Consider the following 12,600-nt stretch of genomic DNA (forward strand, 5'->3'; position numbering starts at 1 on the left):
CACACGGCTCCTTTTAACTCCCCTGGCCAGCTCCTCCAGCTGCTGCCATCAGCTGGCTGCAACTTTATAAAAACGCGGCTAACGAGCTGCTTGGGTCCCACTGCCACTTCCAGCTTTGCTGCAGTTCCGGCTAAAGGTAAGAATCGTTCTGTTTGCTTCTCTTTTCTTTCTTTTCTCTCTCCACCCTGCTCCTGCTCCCTGGGTTGCCCCTGGGCTCCCCAAGGTTTCCCCCTTGGTTGCTCCTCAGGACAAAAGCAAAGCTGATGAGACCAATGGGCAGTTCTGATCCCCACTCCCAACACTGTTTATGTATTTTATCCTATGAGTCTTTAATGCAAAACGCATAATGAGTCCCTGGAGCAGGAACCAGAATGAAGGACTTGCCCCTCCTGGGGGAGTTCTGTCACACTTGGGTTTCAGAGTCATGTTTCCTCTTGCTGCCTCTTTCTGTTGTGAAAAATGATGGTCTTCCAGGCTGACAAAGTCTCAGTGTTTCTACTGGAAAACCCCCATGAGGAAGTTATGATCTGACCAGAGGGGAAGTTTAGGAATATAAACTAAGGCCTCAGCTCTGCAAATGTATGCTTGTGTTTTACATGAATAGCCTCATTGTCCAAAGTTTTGCAGGAATGCAATTTAACCCCCACACAATTTGAGTTCAACAGAAGTTCTAAGAAGGTCATTTAAAATGAAGCTGGCATGTGCAAAAGCAGAGGAAAAATGACAAGCTAATGTAAATGGCAGTTGTGCAAGGATTTTTTAAATTTTAAGGTGAAGATTTTAGTGTTTATATGATGTCCATTTTTTTCTACTAGGTTACTATCCAAGCTTTTTCATCCTTGTTCTGTTCTCAGTTTTCATGGGGAAAAGTGGGTGTTGTTGAATATTCCCTACCTATTTTGGAGAGAAAGGGCATTAGGATGAAATATTCTTTAGTTACTGTCCTTAAGATCCCAGGTCAAGGAGTTTGTGCTTCCTTACTCTTACAGAAAGGGGGAAATCAAGTACTTTTTCTTTCACCACTTAAAAAAAAAGAGCAGAGCACTCTATTTTTAGTACATATGGTTTACATGTTCTGTCCACTTTCCTGTTTTGCCTCCCTTGTACGCAATATAATTATCATGGAGAATTATTTAAATCCAGACCCTCTGCTTTAGAATATTTTCATTTCCTAACACATTATGTAAGTAGCAATGACACTTTCATAGATTCCCATGCCAGAAGGTACCAATGTGATCACCAGCCTGATCTCCTTTATAACACAGGCCATAGAACCTGCCTGAATTAATTCTTGTTTGAAATTGGACATTTTCTTTTTTTCCTGTGATGGAGAATCCATAACAAGTTGTTTCAATATTTAATTAGATGCCTGTTAAAAATTTGCATTTTATTTCTACACTGGATCTCCTTACATCTTTGTGCAAATTAAGAATCTCATGGTGGATGTGAGAAGATAAGCAGGTAAGTTCAGACTTAGGTTTGCTCCTGCCTGGGCATTCTCCCACACCATTTCCTAGCCCCTCTACAAGTCGGTAAGCACTGTAATAGATAGTTTTTGAAATGGTGTGCTGTGGAATTCAGACAAGTTATGGAGGGGTGCCTGGGGTCCTGTGTGGGGTGTCTTGAGCCAAAAAAGGTTACAAACAACTGGCTTAGGAATTTGCATGGTAACTGACTTGTCACTAATGTCACTGCACCAGTTTAGCAATGAAAAATGTCCTACTTATAGCTTTCAAATAACAAGACTAAACAAAGGCCTGAAGGTCCCAGACCCTCAGCAAGACACAGGCAAAGAGACATGTCTCACTTCTCCAGTTCAGGAGCTCACCACCCAGCCATTGAATGCTCACAGAGAAAATCAAAACACACAGAACAACCTGCTAATTACAATCGCCTTCTAGTTCCGAGTACAGGATATGTAAGTACAGCATTTTCCAGGTTTTCATTGCTGTTTGTCTGCTTAAACTTCTATAAGCTGTAAATTAAGTTTCTGTTCACTGCACTATTAAGTACACAGATACCTCTGTGTCTAGAGTGGGGCAGCTATCATTTTTGCAATTCAGTTTTCACATAGGGTGTAAGAGGAGGTAAGTCTCAGGGTAGGCCTATACTGTGCAGCTGAGTGCTGCTGTCAGGCTGTTGCTGAGTTCACCGGCCTCACCCCATTCCCTCTGATGTCCTCAATGCCCATGGGCCTGCTCTAGGGCAGTGGTCTCCAAACTTTTTTGATCACGCACCCCTATCAGTAAAAAATTTTTGAGCATGCACCCCCCAATATATGTATGTTTTTATTCGCACACCCCATCAGTAAAAACATTTTGAGCATGCATCCCCAATATATGTATATTTATATAAATATACATCTAAATTGACGTTCCAATATTTTCTTCCCGCAACCCGATAGACTGTCTTGTGCACCCCCTGGGGTTCATGCACCCCACTTTGGAGACCACTGCTCTAGGGCATCCCCCTCTGGTCACTCTTGCAACTTCAGTCTCCACTGTTCTTGAAAGCAGCCACTGTGAACAAACCTGGAGGATAAGAACCTAAGAAGCACTATGTGATATTTGGTCATACTAATGTTCAATTTATCCCAATATTCTATCTTCGGCAGTGGCAGAGATGGATGCTATAAAGGGAGAGCACTAAACTGGACCTTCCTTTTTACCTGGCTATGCTATCTGCCTCTACCACCTCCTGTGGCAAGGAGCCTCATTGGCAGACTTCCATGTTTGGTGCATGCAAGTAGGAATGGGTGGACACTTTAGGCTACTGCTGTGGCCCTCAGAGACTAGAAACAACAACAACGATAGGTTCATTTTATTTGTTCATGCCTGTAAAATGCATAGCTCTATAGGCTACTTTAGAAAGGTACACATAAAACACCTAAAAATATTCTATAAAGGTTTCAGAAAATCTAGACTTAAACCAAACTGATATTTTTAGCTGGAAAATTGTCCTACTCCACTAGAGCTTGCCATTTATATAACTTAGAAATTTCAGCATCATTTACCACTTTTAGACCATAAATCCCAGTTATATTCTGATTAATACTTGTAAGAATTGCAAATTTAAAGAAGAGTTTAAATAAACAGCAAAATATTTGTAATTGTCATGGAAAATAATTGTACTATACACTGTACCCTATTATTTGAAACCAATATTAGGCCTGACTGGCTAATTGGCCAAGATAACTCTGTTCCAAATGCACTAAACTCAAGTCAGGTGACTGTTCTTTTCTCCACTGCAAAAAACTATGAAGAAAGTGAGATGTAATGTTTTTAATAGTGAGCTAGCAGAATGTAAGGCTAAATAAATATTTATATTATGTTACCTTTGTATAATACAGTACATTTAATTTATATGTTTGATATAGTTTGCTGATTGATTATTAGAGCTAGCCAAAGAAACAAATGAAGTCAGGACACAAAGTTGCTACTCCTATGGAATCTTCAATAATTACATGATGGAATCTTTAATAATTACATGATTAGGATCTCAGTATTCTGTTCTATCTGATGTCACCTAATTTCATTAGTTACCCACTAGATTAGATGCCAACTAATGAATCACTAATACCACTTCCTAAAAGACTGGTTTTCCTGAATGATTTCCCATCCAAATATTGGCAAAGTACAAGCCCGCTCTCTTAATCTGGGTGAAAACCTGGCTACCTTGAAATCACCTGGAGTTTTGCCATTCATTTCTATAGGGCAATAATTTCAACCTTTTGAGTTCTAATGTGATCAAATGACTGGCGTTATGGCTGTGTTTTAAATCATCACTTTAAAGTTAATTATAATTCATACATTTATAATGTAACTAGTAATGTAATTACCTAGCTTTGGATACTATCTGCATGACTGTACATTAAGGCAGACCTTGATGAGTCCTGGCATTTGCTCATCCAAAAATATATAATTGTATTTTCTAATACAGAGTGAGCTACATATAACTGGTTCATCTGGTAACCAAAAAATTGCTTGAAAGGCATTCTGCTAGCCATGTCAGCTGTTGTAAGTTCTGTGTTTAGCAGCCCTAAAGCCACCTAGGTCCTGTCAATTTTGGGGTGTTATTGGAGGGAAATGATTGAGTAAGAAAGTAATGAGCCTTAATGAGGTTTGAACAGTTGAAAGCAGGCTGTTCACACAGGAATCCTTCAACATGCTTAAATATGGTTAAACAGTGCCTTGGAATTAATGGATTGAAATCAGTGGGATTAAGCAAGTGCCTAATATAATTTTTATAATTTAAATGACTCTCTGACTTGTTACTAAGTGTCTGAAGTGACTTATACTGTAATTATAGGAAAGCCAGATATAAATCCCTGATCTTGAATACCCTGAACTTTAGGGCTAGGGACATACTTTCAAATAGCTGGAGCCTGAATTGATTAAACTTTTCAGATTAGTCTAAAATGCCTAGATTAAACCAAATTGCAAGTGAATAGACATTCCCTCTTGACTCAGGAAATGCAGGCTCATGCCTGCAGTGACTCAGGTTAGAAGCCAGGGGGCACTAGAGCGAGCCCTCACCTTCAGGGAAGCTGTTCTGGAGGGGGAGGGTTGGGGCAGCCTTGGCAGTAGCCTCAAATGAACTGGCCAGGGAGGGGGTTTAACTCCCCCCCCCGTCCCACCGGCAGGAACCCAAGCCAGTGTCCTCTTGGTGCTCCCCCCTTGCTGTTGCAGAGGAAGGGCATGGCCAGACAATAGATGGCATGGCTCCCTGAGGCAGGAGGGAAGTATATTTCTCTCACCACCACCTCTCTGCCCCCAGGGAACTGCATCCAGGGTCTGCCAACTGTGACCGCTGCCTTTGCCAATTGCTCCCTGCGTGGGGTGAGTGGCGCAATAAGCCCCCTCCCTGCCTCCTTCACCAGACACTGGAGAGAGGGGGAAATAAACCTCCTCCCTTCCCCTTCACCTAAGGGGGCCATGCCAGTCAGCCTCTGCCCACACTCCCTCCCCTGCCACTGGAAGAGTGAGGGTGGATGAACCGTGATGGGGCAGCAGCCCCTGTCATGGTTTCCCAGGAGCACAAGCCTCTTCCTGGTGCGGGGTCTACAGGGCAGGCAGGGGCAGGAGCAGGGCAGGCAGAGCTGCCACAGGTTGCATGGGGGAAATGGTACTGGTGGCAGGAGGAGCTTGTGGGGCTGTGGCCACCCATCCAAGTCCCAGTGCCACTACTCACTCTGCTCAGCCTGCAGCAGCTCTGCCCACCTCATTCTCACCCCCACCTGCAACATAGTCCCCTCCCACTGGGAAGAGTCTTGCATTCCTGGGAAACCATGATGGGGCTGCTGCCCTGTCTGGGTCCCTCCCCCATCACTGCTCCATCAGCAGGGGCAAAGATGTGGCCAGAGGCCAGCCAGCAAGGCTCCTTCAGGTGATGAAGGCATAGAGGGGAGTTATTTCCCCCCTCCCCCCAGCATCTGATGTAGGGGGCAGGAAAGAAACTTATTTCTGTGCTTGCCTCATGCAGGGAGTAATTGGTGGAGGCGGCAGTCAGCGCCGGCGGTCCCCCAGAGACAGAGGAAGTGAAGGCAGGAATAAACCCCCTTCCTGCCTCCTTTGCCTTAGGGGACCACACAAGGTGGCATCAGGCTATCTCCTCTCCCCTGCAGCAGCAAGGGGAGAGTCCCAGGCAGACCCCAGCTTGGGTCCATGCTGGTGGGACAGGGAGTGGGGAATTAAACCCCATCCCTGGCCAGTTCACTTGAGACTACTGCCAGGGCTGGCCACTCCCCTGCCACTGGAGCAACGAGCAGAGAAATACATGGCAGGTCCATGTTGGTGTGTAACTTCTGTCCCTAGCCTAAGGAAGTTTCTCTGAATCCAAATGTGAAGTTTAGATTTTATCTTGGGACCACCTGTATTGACAGTAGGTCAAAATCTGCATTATTAGCCCCCATTCAAGTAAAACAGCAGTTATCTACAAGCAAATAAAATATTGTCACTGCTTGCATGCACAGACTAGCAGCCTTAGCTTGGAGATGGAGCTAAACAGATCTATCATACTGTGCTAAGTGAAAACTTTGAAAATGGTGGATCCAGCATTTGCTGATTTTTCAGAATCACCTTTCTCATTCACCTACCAGATACAGTAGGATACAGTAAATAATTTCTATGACAAATTAGTCAATGGCTATTTGTTCATACAAAGCTGAATGTGGAAAAAAAAAAGATTTTAATCAAAATATCTTTGGCCCACAAATGTCTATCAATTTGACTTAATCTGGTCTCTGGCTTCTCAGGAATGTAGTCAATGAATTTTAGAATCAGAACTAATGATACTGGAACAGATCTCTAGGACATAATGCAAGCAGGCTGATATTAAAAAAAAAAAATTCAACACAAGTACTGGGTGATATGACTTTTTGGAAGTGGCTCTTATTTTACCAGTTAGTCATCTGAATCTTTCACAAGCCATAAAAGCTCATCTTGCATTTTTTTAAAATATGAACAATATAGAAGGCTTTGAATCATAATACAGCCTCCTCCTACTCCCACAATAAATGAAAATATGGGATATGACATTAAAACATTATCTCAAAGAGATCATATTACACTGAAAAATACCGTTTCCTGAAGCGGGGTCACAATCCTTAAAAACATAGGCCTCAAGCCATATAGCAACGCTAGAAACATTTTGAGGACTGTAAGGCAGGGGGAGTACTGTATAGGAAAATAAAAAAGCAAAGTGGTTTTAATATTAAAACAGTACATTTGTACTAGATTGGCAGGGTACTTCCATGTCTGAAGACTCATAGTTGCATAGTTTCATAGTTTCATAGTTGGCAGGGTCAGAAGGGACGTGAGCAGATCATCAAGTCTGACCCCCTGCCATGGCAGGAAAAAGTCCTGGGGCCAAACAACGCTGGCAAGGTGTTCATCCAGCCTCCTTTCAAAGACCCCCAGGATAGGTGCCAGCACCTTTTCTCTTGGAAGTTGGTTCCAGATTCTACCACCATGACAGTGAAGTAGCACCTTCTAATATATAGCCTGAATCTACCGTCTGCCAGCTTGTGACCATTATTTTTTGTCACTCCTGGTAGTGCTTGGGGGAACAGGGACTCCCCCAGTGCCTGCTGGTCCCCTCTGACTAGTTTGTAAACGGCCACTAGATCCCCCCTCAGGCTTCTCTTGTGGAGACTGAATAAGTTCAGGTCCCTTAGCCTCTCCTGCTGGCCACTGATCATGCAGGTGGCCCTCCTCTGGACCCTCTCCATGCTGTCCACATCCCTCCTGAAGTGTGGTGCCCAGAACTGGACGCAGTACTCCAACAAGAAATAACAGTCACAAGCTGGCAGAGGGTAGATTTAGGCTAGCTATCAGGAGGTATTACTTCGAAGTCAGGGCGGCTAGGATCTGGAACCAACTTCCAAGAGAAGTGGTGCTGGCTCCTACACTGGGAGGCTAGATGAAGAGGAGGCTAGATGAACACCTTGCTGTGGTTTTTTGACCCCAGTACTCTTTCCTGTCATGGCAGGGAGTTGGACTTGATGATCTGCTCAGGTCCCTTCCAACCCTACAAACTATGAAACTATGGGCCTGAACAGTGTTGCATAGAGGGGGAGGATCACTTTCTTGGACCTGCTTGAGATGCACCTGTGGATGCATGACAAGGTACGGTTGGCCTTCCTGACCGTGTCCCCACACTGTCAGCGCATGTTCATTTTGGCATCAGTAATGACTCCAAGATCCTTTTGTGCCTCTGCACTGATGAGAAGGGAGCAGCCTGTAAGTATGCTGCTGGTTCTTCCTCCCCAGGTGCAGCACCTTGCACTTGTCAGTGTTGAAACCCATCCTGTTCTCATCCACCCACCCCTGTAACCTGTCCAGGTCCAATTGCAGTCTATTCCTCCCTTCTACCATGCCCACTTCTCCCCACATCTTAGTGCAATCTGCGAATTTTAGCAGGGTGCTTTTTACCCCCCCATCCAAGTCTCTGATAAAGATGTTGAACAGTGCGGACCCAAGGACTGAGCCCTGGGGGACCCCACTGCCCACATCCCTCCAAGTCAAATAGGACCCATCTGGGTGTGGCCCTCCAGCCAATTAGTGACCCATCTGACTGTGTAGGTATCGATGCCACAGTCTCCTAGTTTTTTGATGAGAATGGGGTGAGAGACACTGTTGAAGGCCTTCCTAAAGTCCAGAAAGACTATGTCCACCACGACACCTGTGTCCAAGGATTTTGTGACCTGGTAATAGAAGGCCACCAGGTTGGTCTGACAAGACTTGCCTCTAATGAACCCATGTTGGTTGCCCATAAGCATAATCTCCCCCACTGGCCCCTCACGGACATGCACCAAGATAATTCTATCAAAAAGCTTACCCAGGACCGAGGTAAGACTACTCCCATTGATATAATTTAGCTCCTGTATTATCTTTGGCAGTATGTATACACATCAATGTCCTGATTTTAGTAATGCTTTTGGCACTGTTCTGCATAACATTCTCTCAAATAAACTAAAGAAATATTGTTGAAGATACTGTCATCATAAGATGGGTGCACAGCTGGTTGAAACTAGTCTTTCAGAGTTAATTTATCAATGCTTCACTATCAAACTGGTAGTGCATTTCAAATAGGGTCCCACAGTGGTTCATAGATTCATAGATGTTTGGGTTGGAAGGGACATAAGCAGATCATTGAATCCAACTCCCAGCCTTTGGCAGGAAAGAGCGCTGGGGTGAGATGACCCCAGCCAGGTGTATATTAGCCTTCAGTTAAAGACCCCTAAGGTAGGGGAGAGCACCACCTCCGCTGGAAGCCCATTCCAGATTTTGGAACTGTGAAGAGGGACTGGGAAAAGTAATCATACCGAGAGAATGCTGCTTCCAGAGCAGCTGTTCTTTGAAGTTGGACCCGGTGTGGCTCAACACGGTGCACAGGAGGAGGAAAGATGGTGTGTATTTTTAAGGGAAGAGGATCCAAGTGGAGAAGGTCAAGGCAGAAAAATTTTGGGAGCTGGTCTGATCAGGAGAGAGGGCTCAACCAGAGGGGAGGTCCCTGAAGAAATAGGGTGCCTCATGAAGCCGCTCAGAAGAGTAGTGTGACAAGAATAGCTCTCCATGTTAAGGAAAGCTATGCATCCTTGCAAGCTGATGTAGGTGACCAGGATGGACGACTGGAGACCTTTTGGTTAAAATCCATGGGGAACATGGCACAGGGGATACAACAGTGAGAGTCTACTACAGACCTCCCACCCAAAGTCAAGAGCTTGACCAGGAGTTCACCCGGGAACTGGCTGAGGCCGCATGCTCCAGGACCATGGTTGTTATGGGAGGATCTCATGGGAGGATCACTCAGCAAAATCTGAGCAGTCGCAAAGCTTCCTATCATGCATGGATGACCTCCACTTGACTCAGGAAGTCTACGGGCAATGAGAGGTAAAGCGCTGCTTGAGCTGGTACTGGCTACTGGGGATGACCTAATTGGCAACCTAGTGATTGATGGGAAGCTGGGTGACAGTGACCATGAGCTGATCACCTTCACCATCTGCTGTAAAGCTGGCAAGTCAGTCAGCATGTGCTGAAGCTTTCCTTGACCTTCAGGAAAGCCAACTTTGATAAGTTCAGGAGGCTTGTAAGTAAGGCCCTAAGGGACCACAAACCCAGGGGGAGGGGAGTTCAGGAAGAGTGGTTGTTCCTCAAGGAATTGATCCTCAATTTACAAGCTAATTCTATTCCATCTCAGAGGAAAGGCAGCAAGAGGGCACAGGAGCCCCCCTGATTCTCCAGGGATCTAGCAGATCTCCTGAAGCTAAAAAGAAAGGCCTACAAAGGATGGAGGATGGGATTCACCCCCAAGAAGGAATATTCTCCACTGGTCCGGTCCTGCAGGGAGCAAACCAGGAAAGCCAAGGCTGCAACTGAACTCCAACTAGCTTAGAGTGTCAAGGACAATAAAAAGTCCTTTTTCAGATATGTGGGGAGCCAGAGGAAAAGCAAGGGCAACATTGGACCCCTGCTGAATCAGATGGGGCAACTGACAACTGACACCCAGGAAAAAGCCAACCTATTAAATGGGTACTTTGCATTGGTCTTTCATCAGTCCCATGGGACACCCATGCTCACTACGGGACAGGGAGGTCTGGATGAGGTAGATCCCCTGCTCTCCATCAATGCTGACCTTGTGAAGGAACAACTTGAGAGGCTGGATACCTTCAAGTCAGCTGGCCCTGACAATCTACACCCCAGGGTACTCAAGGAGCTGGCAAGCATCATAGCCTAGCCTCTGCCATGGATCTTTGAAAACTCCTGGTGCTCTGGTGTAGTGCCCAAAGACTGAAAGAAGGCAAATGTGGTGCCTATCTTCAAGAAAGGGAGGAAGTTGGATCCAGCTAATTATAGGCCCATCAGCCTAACCTCTATCTTGGGGAAGGTCTTAGAAAAGTTTATTAAAGAGGCCATCCTTAATGGACTGGTCGATGCCAACATCCTGAGAGATAGCCAGCACAGGTTTGTTTTAGGTAGGTCTTGCTTGACCAATCTCATTTCCTTTTATGACCAGGTGACCTGTCACCTGGGCAGAGAGAGGAGATTGATGTCATATATCTTGACTTCAAAAAAGCCTTTGATCTGGTATCCCATGATCATCTCTTGGCGAAACTGGCCAAATGTGGTGTTGGGTCCACCATGATTCTCTGGCTGGGAAATTGGCTCCATGGTCAGACCTAGAGTGTGATAATTGACGGAAGTCATTTGTCATGGTGCCCTGTGACCAGTGGGGTCCCCCAAGGCTCTGTCCTTGGACCCGTATTGTTCAACTTCTTCATTAATGACATGGACATTGGAATCAGAAGCGGACTGGCCAAGTTCTCCGATGACACCAAACTTTGGGGCAAAGTATCCACACCTGAAGACAGGAGAGTGATCCAGGCTGACTTGGACAGGCTCAGCAAATGGGCGGACAAGAACCTGATGGTGTTTAACACCGAAAAATGCAAGGTTCTCCACCTTGGAAGGAAAAACCTGCAGCATTCTTATAGGCTCAGCAGTGCTACACTGGCTAGTACTATGGAAGAAAGAGACTTGGGGGTCATCATTGACCACAAGATGAACATGCGCCTTCAATGCGATGCTGTGGCTAGTAAAGCAACCAAATGGCTGGCTTGAACCAATAGATGCTTCTCAAGCAAATCCCAGGACGTTATTCTCCTATTGTACTCAGCCTTGATGAGGCTGCAGCTGGAGTACTGTGTCCAGTTTTGGACCCCACAATTAAAAAAGGATGTGGAGAAGCTTGAGGGAGTCCAGAGAAGAGCCACGTGCATGATCAGAGGTCAGGAAAACAGACCTTACGATGACAGGCTGAGAGCTATGGGACTCTTTAGCCTGGAAAAGCATAGGCTCAGGGGTGATCTGATGGCCACCTATAAGTTTATCAAGGGTGACCACCAGTATCTGGGGGAACGTTTGTTCACCAGAGTGCCCCAAGTGATGATGAGGTCGAACGGTTTTAAACTACTGCAAGACTGTTTCAGGCTGGACATAAGAAAGAATTTCTTTACTGTCTGAGCCCCCAAGGTCTGGAACAGCCTGCCATCGGAGGTGATTCAACCACCTACACTGAACACCTTCAAGAAAAAATTGAATGCTTGTCTTGCTGGGATCCTATGACCCCAGCTAACTTCCTGCCCTTCAGATTTTCTGAGGTCCCTTCCAGCCCTAATGTCTATGAATCTATGAATAGAAACCACAAGAAAGGAGGAGCCATGGATGCTCATCAGCTTACACAAAGGTCCAGTTCATTCTTCCCTGTTCAGTTTTTATGGGTTTTTTTGTTTGAATTTGATTGAGACCGGGTATGCTCTGAGTGGGTTAGGAAGAAGAAGAGTCTGACTCTGGGTTGTGCTCACACCCAAACAAGAAGGAGGCAGGGGCATACGGTAGAACTTACTAAGATAATATCTCCCCATAAAAAAATGAAAAGGAGAGGAAAGAAAGATAGTGAAAGAAATACACCTATTCACAAGAAGAAAAATATAAATAGTTCTGAAGGTGACTTTACCTTGTTGAGTACGTGTCATTATGGTGTTAAATAAATGCAACAAAGTGTTCTTGAAGGTTTAAATAAAAGTATGTAAAACAGTTTGAAAGAGTTGCATGCTGTATGAATGTTCACTGATAGAGGCTCTAGGAAGAAAAAAAATTAATAATAAAGAGAATTGATCAACAGTGTATGAACTGGATTCAATTGATGCTTAAAAATTCTGGGGTGTTGTCCAAAGGAACTAGAGGAGAGGGGTAAAACAGTCAAAAATCTATATGTATAGCCAGTGTCCTCCTGTGCTGATAACACCTCCCGACTGATAACATGAAATTAGAACTAGATGTGGCAGACGAGAGAATATAATGCAGAGGTACACAAATCTGGCAATCAGAGAGATAAGAGCAAAGATCAGACTCTCAAGTATCAAGGGAAAACCACACAGCAGCCCTTATTATAAAGAAGTTCTTCCTGCTCTCTAACCCAAATCTGCTGTCCGTCAGTTTGTGGCCATTGTTCCTAGTTACCCCACGGGGTGGCCTGGTAAACAGAGCATCTCCTATTCCTTGCTGGGCCCCGCCCCCCAATGAATTTTTAGGTGGCCAC

General features: G+C 45.1%; 1 long non-coding RNA gene across 1 annotated transcript in view; it reads left to right on the forward strand.

Moving 5' to 3' along the window:
* The window catches only part of LOC149869534 (uncharacterized), an 81,432-nt gene continuing 68,832 nt past the window's right edge, over window positions 1-12,600 (forward strand). Inside the window, exon 1 of the long non-coding RNA XR_016441105.1 lies at window positions 1-136. This is a non-coding gene — a long non-coding RNA (uncharacterized LOC149869534). The remainder of the gene's footprint in view (window positions 137-12,600) is intronic.

This window comes from Crocodylus siamensis, chromosome 3, assembly GCF_052110815.1.
Source record: "Crocodylus siamensis isolate JL-2025a chromosome 3, ASM5211081v1, whole genome shotgun sequence".
NCBI lineage: Eukaryota > Metazoa > Chordata > Crocodylia > Crocodylidae > Crocodylus > Crocodylus siamensis.